Genomic DNA, 15,974 nt, shown 5'->3' with positions numbered 1-15,974 from the left:
TGCCTGCAATGTGAGAGACCTAGGTTTGATCCCCAGGTTGGGAAAATCCTCTGCAGGAAGGCATGGCAACCCACTCCAGTATTCTTGCCTGGAGAATTCCCATGGACAGAGGAGCCTGGCAGGCTACAGTCAATGGGCTAGCAAAGAATCAGACACAACTGAACAACTAAGCACAGTACTCGTTTTCATGTCTTCTGACAAAACCAATCTTTCCTCATGCATATTCTAATGTGATTTGAGTGAAGTTGCTTCAAACCCTATGGCCATGGGGCATAGGCTTGAGAAACTAAAGCATCATATCCCAGGGGTTAATTTAAAGGTGAGCAGGTGATGCAATCTGAGTCCTAGAGCCTGTATTTAGGACTTTTGTTGAAACTACTGGAAATAAAGTATTCCCCCACTGACATTGTGTTTAGGATGATGTATAAGCTAAAAAGTGTAGGCAGCCATCTTTCCATCATGTGGAGGAGAGCTGAGAATTTTACCATGGTATAGCAATACAGAGAACATAATGGATAAGCCAGAGTCCTTGTGAGGTCTTTTATTCTCTGTATCCAGACATGCTTGAAAATACCCTCTGTCCTTCAAGTTACATGCCTCAAGACATTCATAGTTTATTTGTGACTGGGGAAATTACTCAGCTTCCTGGCTAATAGCATCACCTACAAAACAAAGGGGCCAAATTATCTCACTTCTGAAGATGTTTCTCTCTTGAAAATATTATAAGTTCTGCCATATTGCTTGCATTAGTTTCACTTTTAATATCATGTTCTCCTACATGAATGGAACATTACCTTTATACTTTTATGAACGCTTATATCATTCACAGAGTAAAAATCTGTCCTTGATTTTACTTTTGAAGAACAGCTACATTTTTAAGCATACAAAATAAAGTAAGAGAATCAAAAAATGATAAAGTATTTTAATTTATATAATCTCAATTTTGTCTCCTAAGCAGAACCGAGTGAAGATAATGCTGACTAACCCACTATGCATACTGCATTGTAGAAGTCTATGGCTCGTGCTGACACATTCATAATATTTATCTGAAGGAGAGAGAAATAAATTATACAGTTTGTTGATACCTTGAAAAGTATATTCCCAAGCATTTCAAGTGCTTAATTATAAGCTGAACATTGAAACCATGGTACAGAGAGGTTACTTACTCTGGAACCTTTATAAACTTATATTGTTATTGAACAAACTGGAGAGGTTTGAAAGTGGATTACCAAGAGATTTCTTAAGAACTAATTTTCTATACTGGATTAGTGAAGCTGCTTATGGCTTATTAATTTGAACTCCCTTTAGAAATCTATTTATTTATCTTGTTTGTTACATTTGCTTGAAAAATCCTTATGAGTATATGAACTAAATGAAAAATAAAGGATTTTGAACATTTTTTTCTTCGTTCCTAATTCAATAGAAATTGCAGATTAGGACAATGCTATTAAAAGAGCTTTGAGTGTGTTTATTCTTGTACAAACTCAAAGAGTATTCAAATTCACATGTGCACAGACACATATATCATTAAAGGAGTTAGATAAAAACAGATAAAATAGTAACTGAATTTCCTTTAAAAGCATCAGGCCTGATCAAGTAAACATTATTAACTTATATTTGTTTCACAAAGAAATTGAAGCTGCTTAAAATAGTGGAAACCATGAAAATAGTTAAAATAAAGAGCTGATAAATTAATTAAATTTTAAAAATGATAGGAAGATAACAAAAACTGGAATTCATGACATTGTCTGAAATGCACAGCATAGGTCCCACATAGCTATTAGAGATGGGCTATACATTTAGCTATATTTAGCTCTAATTACTTAAAGCCAGATAGAAGTGCAAATCATAATTCTATATAATTTCATTACATAGCAAGATAAATTCAAGCCTACTCTCAATGAGAAGATAGGCATTTCTGGAACTGAAACTTGAAACAAATTTCTTCTATGAAATCCTTTGGACAGTGCATGATATAAAATGATACTTTGATATTATAATAGATAATATGCTCAACTAAAGCCTTATAATAAATACAATAATGCATGTGATATGACTTTCAGTTCAGTCGCCCAGTCATGTCCAGCTCTTTGTGATCCAGTGGACTGCAGCACGCCAGGCTTCCCATCTATCACCAACTCCCAGAGCTTTCTCAAACTTGTATCCATTGAGATGGTGATGTCATCCAACCATCTCATCCTCTGTCAATCCCTTCTCCTCCTGCTTTCAGTCTTTCCCAGCATCAGGGTCTTTTCCAATGAGTCAGTTCTTCATATCAGGTGGCTGAAGTATTGGAGTTTCAGCTTCAGCATCAATCTTTCCAATGAATATTAATTGGAAAGGACTGATTTCCTTTAAGATGGCCTGGTTTTATCTCCTTGCAGTCCAAGTGATTCTCAAGAGTCTTCTCCAACACCATAGTTCAAAAGCATCCATTCTTCAGCCCTCAACTTTAAGGTACAACTCTCACATCCATACATGAGTACTGGAAAAACCATAGCTTTGATTGACTGACCTTTGTCAACAGAGTAATGTCTCTGCTTTTTAATATGACTTTAAAAAATAATATTTCTTTGGATTGATTGATGAAAGACACTGTGGTGGAGTCCAGTAAGAATGATTCTATGTTAAGCCAAAACAGTACAGTTTATTTGTATTGATATACTATTAAACTATTAAATGCTGTACCTTAAGTGATCATGATGATATTTTGTGGAGAATGAGTTGTATTTTATGTTATAGACAATAAGCCAAAGATCATTTTACTTCCTTACCTACATAGTACATATAATTTAATTTGTACCCCTTGTGTGATCTTTTTCCAGCAGTCATGTATAGATGTGAGAGTTGGACTATAAAGAAAGCTGGCACTGAAGAATTGATGCTTTTAAACTGTGGTGTTGGAGAAGACTCTTGAGAGTCCCTTGAATTGCAAGGAGATCCAACCATGCAATCCTAAAGGAAATCAGTCCTGAATATTCATTGGAAGGACTGATGATGAAGCTCAAACTCCAATACTTTGGCCACCTGATGCAAAGAACCAACTCATTAGAAAAGACCCTGATGCTGGGAAAGATTGAAGGCAGGAGGAGAAGGAGTCGACAGAGGATGAGATGGTTGGATGGCATCACTGACTGAAAGGATATGAGTTTGAGTAGGCTCCGGGGGTTGGTGATGGACCAGGAAACCTCGCATGCTACAGTCCATGGGATCGCAAAGAGTCGGACATGACTGAGTGACTGAACTGAAATATGTGTGATCTGGACACTATCTTGTGTACAATTTCATAAAACATAAACCTTGCCAAACCTTTGTTAGATGGTTGGTTGAAAGACGGAAACTCCTGGATGCTTTCCTCAGCTGCTCAAACACATGCAGAAAGCACTGAGAAGGAGGACTGGATTGCTGCCACAGGCTGATTGGCTTTTCTGGGTCCCTGATCCATTAGTAGCTCTCTTGTAGAAGCAGATGAATGAAGTGGTACAGGAAGCAATCCGGTGTAAACTTCACTCCTTAGCTTCTCTTTCTAAGAGGTGCATTAGAAGCTTTATTGACTATGAATTGAATTACACACACAAAGACACAGACACACACAAAATCTAATAATTATCAATCTTCTTGAGAGACTTAGATAAAAACAGAGACATGAATACAGCATGACAAATATAATTAACCTTGCTGTATGTTGTAAATGAAAGTTGAGGGAGTAAATCACAAGAGCTCTCATCAGATTTTTTTCTGTTTCTTTAATTTTGCATCTATCTTTAAATTTTGTAGCTACATAACATTACATGATATGCACTAAATTTATTGTGATAGTCATCTCATGATATATGATGTATGAAGGTGAATCAAAATGCCATATACCTTAAACTTATACAATGCTATACATCAATTATATCTCAATAGAACTGGAAGAATTAAAAAAAGGAAAGAAAAAGAAAGTTAAAAAAATGGAGACATAAAATTTCTTTTGGAAATGCAAATTAATCCAAGTATACCATGAGATAAATGCAGTGATCCTTATAAACTTCACATAGGTAAAAAGCAGAAATGTCAGAAGTGAAAATATATAGTTGGTCTAGGAATTTGTCTTATTAGAAATATAAGTGCTTAGAATTTTAAAAAAGGCTGACAGTATTTGCAATAGCTATCTTTATTGGCTTTTGGTATTTGGAATTTTTTTGCTGTTTATTTATATTTATGCTTTTCTCTGTATGTTCTATGTATTTCTGAGTTTTCATAATAAGTGCATATCAATTCTATACTGAACAGATAAATGATTACTGCTACTTCAAATTGATTATCCTAAAAAATGTTAACAGCATAATTAGATTTAGTAAAATCACTAGTAAACATATTGTTTTTTAATCTCTTAGCTTGAATGATACAAAACTAGAGTTCTTTTTCACCTCAAATAAAACCTATGACTTTTTAAATTTATTTTTTAATTTAAATTTATTTATTTTAATTGGAGGCTAATTACTTTACAATACTGTATTGGTTTTGCCATACATCAACGATAACCCTGTATGTGAGACAGCAAAAAGCCCTATGACTTTTTAAACTGAAAGTAAAGGAATAAAAAAAAATACCATTCTTATTTAGTGAGAGATAAATAAGTGGAGTGCAAGCCTTAATACTTGCTAATGAATCTAGTTCTAATTTTCTTATAATGTGTCAGAGAGGAAGAATCCATAATATTTGGTGAGGAGTATTAAATTCATGAGAGGAATTTTTATTAAGCCCAGGAGAATGGGTTAGAATTGAAAATCTTCCCCAAGGTGCCTTAGCTTTGGGAGCAGAAGCCCAGTTCTGCCCTCAGAGTCAAATCCCTATATCTGTTTTCCCACATTTTAGATTTCACCTAAAATAACCTAATTAGGTAAAGACAATATTATTGGCCCTATTAGTTCTGACAGTGGCATTGCAAGATGGTGCCCAAACTGTTTCTACTGTGACATGTTCAGTTCAGTCCAGTTGCTCAGTCGTGTCTGACTCTTTGTGACCCCATGGACTGCAGCACATCAGGCTTCCCTGTCCATCACCAACTCCCAGAGCTTGCTTAAACTCATGTCTGTCAAGTCAGTGATGCCATCCAACCATCTCATCCTCTGTTGTCCCCTTCTCCTCCTGTCTTCAATCTTTCCCAGCATCAGGGTGTTTTCAAAATAAGTCAGTTCTTCTCATCAGGTGGCCAGAGTATTGGAATTTCAGCCTCAGCATCAGTCCTTCCAATGAACATTCAAGACTGATTTCTTTTAGGATGTGACATTGTAAGAAGGATGACACAGTGTAAATAAATATCATAAACTAAAAATGATGACCAAGTAATCAATGAAATGCCAAAAAAAGATCACAAGCAACTCTGGATGGGTTTACAGAATGACAGATTTGACCAGTTTGGGGCCATCAGTTGGAAACATATGAAATATCCTGCAGAAGAAAATGGATTTCATTATATCTTTTTTGGAATATACCAGAAACACATTTTGGGGTAGAACTTGGATGGTGTGGATGGATGGGAACAAGTGAGATTGACTCAGGTGGATTGGCTCTGTCTTCCTGCTGCTGCTAAGTCACTTCAGTTGTTCGTGTCTGACGCTGTGTGACCGCATAGACAGCAGCCCACCAGGCTCCCCCATCCCTGTCCTAGGAATGTTCTTTTTCGAATTACCAATTAAGCAGTTTTTAGCGAGCACATTAAAAAAATGAGCACCTTATTCCAGCCAGAGACGCTCAGAGAGCTCAAACAAACCTTGTGTCCACAAGGACCCAGAGACCCCACAGAAACTGAGACAGAATTGTGTTTGAGTGTCTCCTGGAGGTACAGGTCAGCAGTGGAGTGTTGCAGGGGCAGGGGCTCTGGGTGCAGCAGACTTGGGTAAGAAAGCCTTCCTCAGTGATCAGCACAAATAAATAGAGGAAAACAAGAGAATGGGAAAGACTAGAGATCTCTTCAAGAAAATTAGAGATCGCAAGGGAACACTTCATGCAAAGATGGGCTCAACAAAGGACAGACATAGTATGGACTTAACAGAAGCAGAAGATATTAAGAAGTGGTGGCAAGAATACACAGAAGAACTGTACCAAAAAGATCTTCATAAGATCTTCATGACCCAGATAATCACAATGGTGTGATCACTCACCTAGAGCCAGATATGCTGGAATGTGAAATTAAGTGGGCCTTAGGAAGCATCACTACGAACAAAGCTGGTGGAGGTGATGGAATACCAGTTGAGCTATTTCAAATCCTGAAAGATGATGCTGTGAAAGTGCTACACTCAATATGCCAACAAATTTGGAAGACTCAGCTATGGCCACAGGACAGAAAAAGGTTAGTTTTCATTCCAATCCCAAAGAAAGGCAATGTCAAAAAATGCTCAAACTACCGCACAATTGCATTCATCTCACACGCTAGTAAAGTAATGCTCAAAATTCTCCAAGCCAGGCTTCAACAGTATGTGAACCATGAACTTCCACATGTTCAAGCTGGTTTTAGAAAACGCAGAGGAACCAGGGATCAAATTGCCAACATCCATTGGATCATCGAAAAAGCAAGAGTTCCAGAAAAACATTTATTTATGCTTTATTGACTATGCCTAAGCCTTTGACTGTGTGGATCACAACGAACTGTGGAAAATGATGAAAGAGATGGGAATACGAGACCACCTGACCTGCCTCTTGAGAAACCTGTATGCAGGTCAGGAAGCAACAGTTAGAACTGGACATGGAACAACAGACTGATTCCAAATAGGGAAAGGAATACCTCCAGGCTTTATATTGTCACCCTGCTTACTTAACTTATATGCAGAGTATATCATGAGAAACTCTGAGCTGGATGAAGCACAAGCTGGAATCAAGATTGCTGGGAGAAATATCAATAACCTCAGATATGCAGATGATACCACCTAATGGCAAAAAATAAAGAAGAACTAAAGAGCCTCTTGATGAAAGTGAAAGAGGAGAATGAAGTTGGATTAAAACTCGACATTCAGAAACTAAGATCATAATATCCAGTCCCATCACTTCATGGCAAATAGATGGGAAACCATGGCAGACTTTATTTTTTTGGGCTCCAAAATCACTACAGATGGTGACTGCAGCCATGAAATTAAAAGACGCTTACTCCTTGGAAGGAAAGTTATCACCAACCTAGACAGCATATTAAAAAGTAGATACATTACTTTGCCAACACAGGTCCATCTAGTCAAAGCTATAGTTTTTCTAGTAGTCATGTATGGATGTGAGAGTTGGACTATAAAGAAAGCTGAGTGCTGAAGAATTGATGTTTTTAAATTGTGGTGTTGGGGAAGACTCTTGAGAATCCCTTGGATTGCAAGGCGATCCAACAAGTCCATCCTAAAGGAAATCAGTCCTGGGTGTTCATTGGAAAGATTGATGTTAAAGCTGAAACTCCAATACTTTGGCCACCTGATGCGAAGAGTTAACTCATTGGAAAAGACCGTGATGCTGGGAAAGATTGAGGGCAGGAGGAGAAGGTGACGACAGAGGATGAGATGGTTGGATGGCATCACCGACTGAAGGATATGAGTTTGGGTAAATTCAGGAGCTGGTGATGGATAAGGATGCCTGTCATGCTGCAGTCCATGGGGTCACAGAGTCGGACACGACCGAGCGACTGAATTGAAATATGATGGTTCCATATAATACTTCAGTATGATCACACTGACTCATAAATATGAAATTTAAAATTTTTTGTGATTAAATATTTCACTAAGTTAAAAAAGTTCACCTGATGGTAACATTTTTATTAAATGTTTATTTTTCTGAGTCCTTGAAATATATATATATATATTTTTTAAAGCACGAAGCTGCAAGAGTGTTTTTCTCAGAAAGTTCATTGTTTAGCTGGCTTATCTGTTTCCTTGTGATTGGTTACTATTTTGAGGGTAGAGATCAGTGTCCAAAAATGTAATGAAAACCCTGTAATGATTTAGTTAGATATTGATTTGCCAGCTAGTCATTAGGAGTATTTTTAGGATTTCATTATTTAGTTGAATTGCTCTAGCAGAATATGTATCAGGAGGCTTCTTACTATTCCAGATTTCTCGTAGTCCAAGATTCTGGTCATTTGTCAACATTTATTATAACCTTAGCACCTTTAACTTGCAAAGAACATGGGAAGTTTTTTTTTTGGAAAATAAAGATCATCAAAAGAAAGAAAAAAACAAGGAACTCCATGTTTGTAGTTAAAATTTCCAAGCTGCAAATAAGGCGCATTTCTCTGTTATACGGCCACAGTTCACTACCTGCCGGCCAAGTTGGATAGAAGTTACTAATTCCTAGTTCTCAGATTCTCTGCTTACAACAGAAAAAAAAAAAAAAAAAAACAAAACAACTTAGGCCAGTTTCTTTATGCTATGTAGTGTGACATAGCTAATGGAAAGATCTTAATACTGTCAGAGGTAATTTTCAAAGGTTTGCCTCCATACCTGACCTCATTTCTGGTTGTGTTTAATTCATTGGTAATATGTACTTGGGGAAATTTACATGTAACTTAGGCATGACGTTGCATATAAACAGGTATAGGATGAGGCTACAAATACATCCTGTCTAGATCTTGGGGGATAAACTAACCTTTCTGGACATTTAGCTTACATAGAAATAATGAATATGGAGAATAAGATACCTCTAATATTTGTCAGGATTCACATTATGGAGACCATTTTATGACTTGTGTTAAATTACCTTATCTTTTTTCTATCACCATGCTTAATGATTTATGGGAAAGTTTCGGTGGTGGTGGTTTAGTCATTAAGTCGTGTCTGACTCTTGCGACCCCATGGACTGTAGCCTGCCAGGCTCCTCTGTCCATGGGATTCTCCAGGCAAGAATACTGGAGTGGGTTGTCACTTCCTTCTCTAGGGGATCTTCCCAACTTAGTAATTGCTTTCAATACCTAAGAATTGCTTTTGTGAAATTGTTTTATACTGAATTGCTTGCAGTCAACTCTGAACGGTCCCACTACCACCACTCTTGTCTTTATACACTCTATCGCTTAAAAAACACTTTGTTTTCTGGAGAAGCAAAGATATTTGGTAAATTGATATGCATTTGAAGTTTTAGTGTTCAGGTTACTGCTGAATAGGGAATTGTAATAAAACTAGGAGGAGACTTGGTTTTCTCTTTAAAAACTCATTATCTGGTGGGGATGACAAGATAAAAGGAAGTAGGAGACATAAACCATTCATGAGGATAATGGACAGAACCTCATATGAGACTCAGGAGGCTAGATTCTCAAATATCCCACTAGCTTGAAATGTAACATGAACCAAGTCAATAATCTTTCTGATTCTTACTTTTGTCATAAGGAAGATAAAAGAAAAGTAACTTCCACAGTTTCTTTTGTCTCAGCAAATTTGATATTTTTAATGTAATTATCATCTGTTTACCATTTCTGACAAATTGTAATTGTGAATGCTGGTGGTTTCAGTGTAAGATTCTTAAAAATATAAGAAGAAAAAATATTTGAAATTTTAAATATTTTAAATTATTAATACTTTTCTAAATGATATTGTTTTTAAAATATGCATGCTACATGTTCATATAGAAAATTTTGGCAACATATTAATTATGAAGACAACATATTTAAATTTCTTTTTTACTTGAAGGAAAATTGCTTTACAATGTTGTGTTGGTTTCTGCTGTACAACAACACAAATCAGTTATAATTATAAATATATCCTCTCCTTCTGGAGTTTCCCTTCCATCCCCCAGTCCCACCCTTCTAGGTCATTACACAGCACCACATTGAGCTCCCTGTGTTATATAACAATTTCCCACTAGCCTTCTGTATTCCACATGATACTGTGTATGTGTCCATGTCACTTTCTCAGTTTGGCCCCCCTCTCCTTCCCCTGCTGTGTTCACAAGTCTATTCTCTATATCTGCAGCTCTATTCCTTCTCTGCAAATGGGTTCATCAGTACAATTTTTCAAGATTCTATACATATGCATTAATATATGATATTTGTTTTTCTCTTTCTGACTTACTTCACTCGGTACACTAGGCTCTGGCTTCATCTACCTCACTACAATTGACTCAAATCAATTCCTTTTTATGGCTGAGTGGTATTCCATTGTCTATATGCACCACATCTTTATCCATTCATGTTTTCGGTGGACATCTAGGTTGCTTTCATGTCCTGGCTATTGTAAATAGTGCTCCAGTGAACACTGAGGTACATGTATCTTTTAGAATTGTGGTTTTCTCAGAGTATATGCCCAGTAGTGGGATTGCTGGGTCATATGGTAGACTGGTAGACATATTCTTAGTTTTTAAATGAAACTCCATACTGTCCTCCATAATGGCTGTATCAGTTTACATTCCCACCAACAGTGCCGGAGGGTTCCCTTTACTCCACATCCTCTTCAGCATTTATTGTTTGTAAATTTCTTGATGATGACCATTCTGACTGGTGTGAGGTGATATATCATCGCAGTTCTGATTTGTATCTCTCCTATAACGAGCAATGCTGAGCATCTTTTCATATGTTTATTGGTCATCTGTTTGTCTTCTTTAGGGAAATGTATGTTTCGGTCTTTTGCCCTTTTTTTTTTTTCTTTTTGATTGGATTGTTTGTTTTTCTGGTATTAAGCTGTATGAGATGCTTGTATATTTTGGAGACTAATCCTTTATTAGTTGTTTCATTTGCAATTATTTTCTCACATTCTGAGGGTTGTAAAGACAAAGTTTAGATTCACCCATAAGGCATCCAACCAGAGAAGCATCATTCAGCAAGAGAGTTCCAGAAAAACATCTATTTCTGCTTTATTGACTATGCCAAAGAATTTGACTGTGTGGATCACAATAAACTGTGGAAAATTCTGAAAGAAATGGGAATACCAGACCACCTGACCTGCCTCTTGAGAAACCTATATGCAGGTCAGGAAGCAACAGTTAGAACTGGACATGGAACAATAGACTGGTTCCAAATAGGAAAAGGAGTTCGTCAAGGCTGTATATTGTCACCCTGTTTATTTAACTTATATGCAGAGTACATCATGAGAAACGCTGGGCTGGATGAAGTGCAAGCTGAAATGAAGATTGCCGGGAGAAATCTCAATAACCTCAGATATGCAGATGACACCACCCTTATGGCAGAAAGTGAAGAAGAGCTAAAGAGCCTCTTGATGAAAGTAAAAAAGGAGAGTGAAAAAGTTGGCTTAAAACTCAACATTCAGAAAGCTAAGATCATGACATTCAGTCCCATCACTTCATGGCAAATAGATGGGGAAACAGTGGAAAAAGTGACTGACTTTATTTTTTTGGGCTCCCAAATCACTGCAGATGGTGACTGCAGCCATGAAATTAAAAGACGCTTACTCCTTGGAAGGAGAGTTATGACCAACCTAGATAGCATACTCAAAAGCAGAGACATTACTTTGTCAACAAAGGACTGTCTAGTCAAGGCTATCGTTTTTCCAGTAGCCATGTATGGATGTGAGAGTTGGACTATAAAGAAAGCTGAGCACTGAAGAATTGATGCTTTTGAACTGTGGTGTTGGAGGAGACTCTTGAGAGTCCCTTGGACTGCAAGGAGATCCAACCAGTCCATCTTAAAGGAGATCAGTCCTGGATGTTCATTGGAAGGACTGCTGTTGAAGCTGAAACTCCAATACTTTGGCCACCTGATGCAAAGAAATGACTCATTGGAAAAGACTCTGATGCTGGGAAAGATTGAAGGCAGGAGAAGAAGGGGATGACAGAGGATGAGACGGTGAGATGGCATCACTGACTCGATGGACATGAGTTTGGGTGAATTTGGGAGTTGGTGATGGACAGGGAGGCCTGGAGTGCTGTGAATCATGGGGTCTCAAAGAGTCGGACACAACTGAGCGACTGACCTGAACTGAACTGAATATGTAATATATAACACATAAATTTTGCTTTTAGACTCTTTTGTTTTGCTTTTTATAATTTATTTAAAATATTTTGATCAATAATTTATCCTGATATTGAATTGAAACATTCAGATAACTTTTTTGAACTTTAAATTTTAGTGACTACATTCTTTTGAGTAATCCCAAAGACATTATAAACTGCTATAAGAAGACACTTCAGATACTTACAATAATTACATCAGGAATAACATTGTAAGGTATTTACAAACAAAATAGAAAGTAATGGAGAGAAGAGGTGCAACAACAATATTCTTAAATTAGAATTAACAATAAAGTTGTTAAACTTGGGCAAAACTAACCTTGGGCCAGGGCCTATTTTCCTGTATATTTTTAAAGAAAACTCATAGTTATAGCACAGATTATGCTATACACTCATCAAAAGATGTCCTTGAAGAAACTCACACTGAAAGAATGATAGACTCTAGGAGAATTTTAAGGGTGCTAATAAGCAAAGTTAGCAGGATTTCTTGATCAATTTCCAAATGCATTAGTTTCAGACCACATTTACTAAAGATATCCATCTTGCTCAGATGGAAAATACTTCTAAGTAGCTATTATTATTAATCATGAGCAAACACCAAGGAAATAAGAAAATGCAAGTGACAACATAACCTTTGCTCAGGTTATGCTTCTGAGATTCTTGCTACTGGTTCCAGACTTAGTTGTCTTTAGAACTATGTTAAGGGATAATGTTGATTTTATTGAATTGTGAAGAAAACTTTCAAAGGAGACCAATGTAAGACAAGGACAAAGTTCCATAGAGATTGTTGTCAGTAATTCTGGATGTTCTCAGACTTGTATATTACCCCTGGGTGTGGGAAGGGAATGGAGGAGCATCTATTTTCCTTTGCTTTATCCAGCAGTCCTTAATACTTGAAAGAGAATTCTACATGGAGTGGAGAAATTAGATGCCCTTTGCCCTAAGTGAGTGAGAGCACTCACGGGAAGGAAGAAGGAGGTTGAGAGAGCTCAGATTTGGAATCATAGCAGAGATTTCTAGAGTTAAAAACAGTATTTTAAAAAATTCCTATGTATTATTTTTAACCATATCTGGTGGCTCAGATGGTAAAGCGTCTGTCTAGAATGTGGGAGACCTGGGTTCGATCCCTGGGTTGGGAAGATCCCCTGGAGAAGAAAATGGCAATCCACTCCAGTACTATTGCCTGGAAAATCCCTTGGACAGAGGAGCCTGGTAGGCTACAGTCCATGGGGTCGCAAAGTGCCGGACATGACTGAGCGACTTCACTTTTACTTTTACTCATATTTATAATTGTTCATTCTATCATTTGCTTCTTCTTTGTTAAGAAAATTCAACCAAGTAAATTTGAAGATCTAATTGGCTTTATGAGGTGGTTTATAAATTAGGCATCTAGCAACTATTGAAAGGCACTCTGAAGCGTTGTACAAAATGAAAGATTTTTCTAGCAGGGAAGGTGACATAAGATTTTAGCAAAATATTTTTTTTAAAGTGTTATTTGGACACTAGACATTTTATTTTAGAGTAAGGAGAACTGGCACATGTTTTATCATGCAGATTATTTCACTAGTCAGTCTGTTCAGTTCAGTTGACCAGTCATGTCTAACTCCTTGTAACCTCATAGACTGCAGCATGCCAGGGTTCCCTGTCCATCACCAACTCCTGGAGCTTGCTCAAACACATGTCCATTGAGTTGGTGATGCCATCCAGCCATCTCATCCTGTCCCTTTCTTCTCCTGTTCTCAATCTTTTCCAGAATCAGGTCTTTTCCAAGGAGTCAGTTCTTCATATCAGGTGGCCAAAGTATTGGAGTTTCAGCTTCAACATCAGTCCTTCCAATGAATATTCAGCACTGATTTCCTTTAGGATGGACTGGTTGGATCTCCTTGAAGTCTAAGGGACTCTCCAGAGTCTTCTTCAATGTTACAATTCAAAAGCATCAATTCTTTGGTGCTCAGCTTTCTTCATAGTCCAACTCTCACATCCATACATGACTACTGGAAAAACCATAGCTTTGAATAGATGGACCTTTGTTGGCAAAGTAATGTCTCTGCTTTTTAGTATGCTCTTTAGGTTGGTCATGGCTTTTCTTCCAAGAAGCAAGAATCTTTTAATTTCATGGCTGCACTCACCATCTGCCGTGATTTTGGAGCCTAAGAAAATAAAATGTTTTGCCATTCCCTTCTCCAGTGGACCATGTTTTGCCAGAACTCTCCACCATGACCAATCTTTCATGGGTGGCCTTACACATCATAATTTCATTGAGTTAGACAAGGCTGTTGTCCATGTGGCAATGGCACCCCATTCCACTACTCTTGCCTGGAAAATCCCATGGACAGAGGAGCCTGATAGGCTGCAGTCCATGAGGTCGCTAAGAGTCAGACACAGCTGAATGACTTCACCTTCACTTTTCACTTTCATTCATTGGAGATGGAAATGGCAACCCACTGCAGTGTTCTTGCCTGGAGACTCCCAGGGACGGGGGAGCCTGGTGGGCTGCCATCTATGGGGTCACACAGAGTCAGGCACGACTGAAGTGACTTACAGCAGATATTTTAGCTTACTACTAAGGCACAGGACCGGACTTCCCTGGTGGGCTCAGATGGTAAAGTGTCTGTCTACAACGCGGGAGACCCGGGTTCAAGCCCTGGGTTGAGAAGATCCCCTGGAGAAGGAAATGGCAATCCACTCCAGTATTATTGCCTGGAAAATCCCATGGACAGAGGAGCCTGCTAGGCTACAGTCTGTGGGGTCTCAAAGAGTTGGACACGACTGAGCGACTTCAGTATGTCAGGTACAGAAGGCAAAATTCACTGAACTGGGCCATTGTGTATACTGTAAGCTATAGGCAACATTCCTTGAGTAATTAACTTATAGCACAATAATAGAACACAAAGGTTAAATTAAAAGAAACAGATTCATATTTTAACATACTTTCCTGGGCCTTATGACCCTTTATCTGTACCCTGCCAAAGCAGTTGGATCATTCTCACCCTGATTTGCTGAGGGATATCTTTGTGTCTAAGCTTGAAAGAGCCATCTTGAACATGCTAAAACTGGCCCCATGTGGCCTTATCAGGACCTAATAATCTGAGTCACAGGAGAGAGCCTTCCTGTCAACAAACTACAATGCAACTAAAACTCAAAGAGTCAGACACAACTTAGTGACTAAACAACAATAACATACTTAGTATGAAATTCTGTGTGTTTTTAGCAAGGTTGCCCTATTATTGCATAAAGTAAGGGTTCTTTAAATATTACCGTTGGGGTTCTCTGATTCTCAAACACCATGCCAAGAATTTGTATTTGGCTAACAGACTGGTTCAAAATAGGAAAAGGAGTATGTCAAGGCTGTATATTGTCACCCTGTTTATTTAACTTATATGCAGAGTACATCATGAGAAACGCTGGGCTGGAAGAAACACAAGCTGGAATCAAGATGGCGGGAGATATCAATAACCTCAGATATGCAGATAACACCACCCTTATGGCAGAAAGTGAAGAGGAACTCAAAAGCCTCTTGATAAAAGTGAAAGTGGAGAGTGAAAAAGTTGGCTTAAAGCTCAACATTCAGAAAACGAAGATCATGGCATCTGGTCCCATCACTTCATGGGAAATAGATGGGACAACAGTGGAAACAGTGTCAGACTTTATTTGGGGGGCTCCAAAATCACTGCAGATGGTGATTGAAGCCATGAAATTAAAAGACGCTTACTCCTTGGAAGGAAAGTTATGACCAACCTAGATAGCATACTCAAAAGCAGAGACATTACTTTGCCAACAAAGGTCTGTCTAGTCAAGGCTATGGTTTTTCCAGTGGTCGTGTATGGATGTGAGAGTTGGACTGTGAAGAAAGCTGAGCATCAAAGAATTGATGCTTTTGAACTGTGGTGTTGAAGAAGACTCTTGAGAGTCCCTTGGACTGCAAGGAGATCCAACCAGTCCATCCTAAAGGAAATCAGTCCTGGGTGTTCATCGGAAGGACTGATGCTGATGCTGAAACTCCAATACTTTGGCCACCTCATGCGAAGAGTTGACTTATTGGAAAAGACTGATGCTGGGAGGGATTG

At 38.0% G+C, this 15,974-nt stretch overlaps 1 long non-coding RNA gene across 1 annotated transcript in view; it reads left to right on the top strand.

Annotated features, from left to right (window-relative positions):
* The window catches only part of LOC123330649, a 443,928-nt gene extending 442,607 nt beyond the window's left edge, over positions 1-1,321 (top strand). Inside the window, exon 11 of the long non-coding RNA XR_006546723.2 lies at positions 959-1,321. This is a non-coding gene — a long non-coding RNA (uncharacterized LOC123330649). The remainder of the gene's footprint in view (positions 1-958) is intronic.
* Positions 1,322-15,974: the final 14,653 nt, after the last annotated feature.

This window comes from Bubalus bubalis, chromosome 2 (assembly GCF_019923935.1).
Source record: "Bubalus bubalis isolate 160015118507 breed Murrah chromosome 2, NDDB_SH_1, whole genome shotgun sequence".
NCBI classification, from domain to species: domain Eukaryota; kingdom Metazoa; phylum Chordata; class Mammalia; order Artiodactyla; family Bovidae; genus Bubalus; species Bubalus bubalis.
The sequence above is the reverse complement of the archived record's forward strand: the minus strand, read 5'-3'. Positions and strand labels throughout refer to the sequence as shown.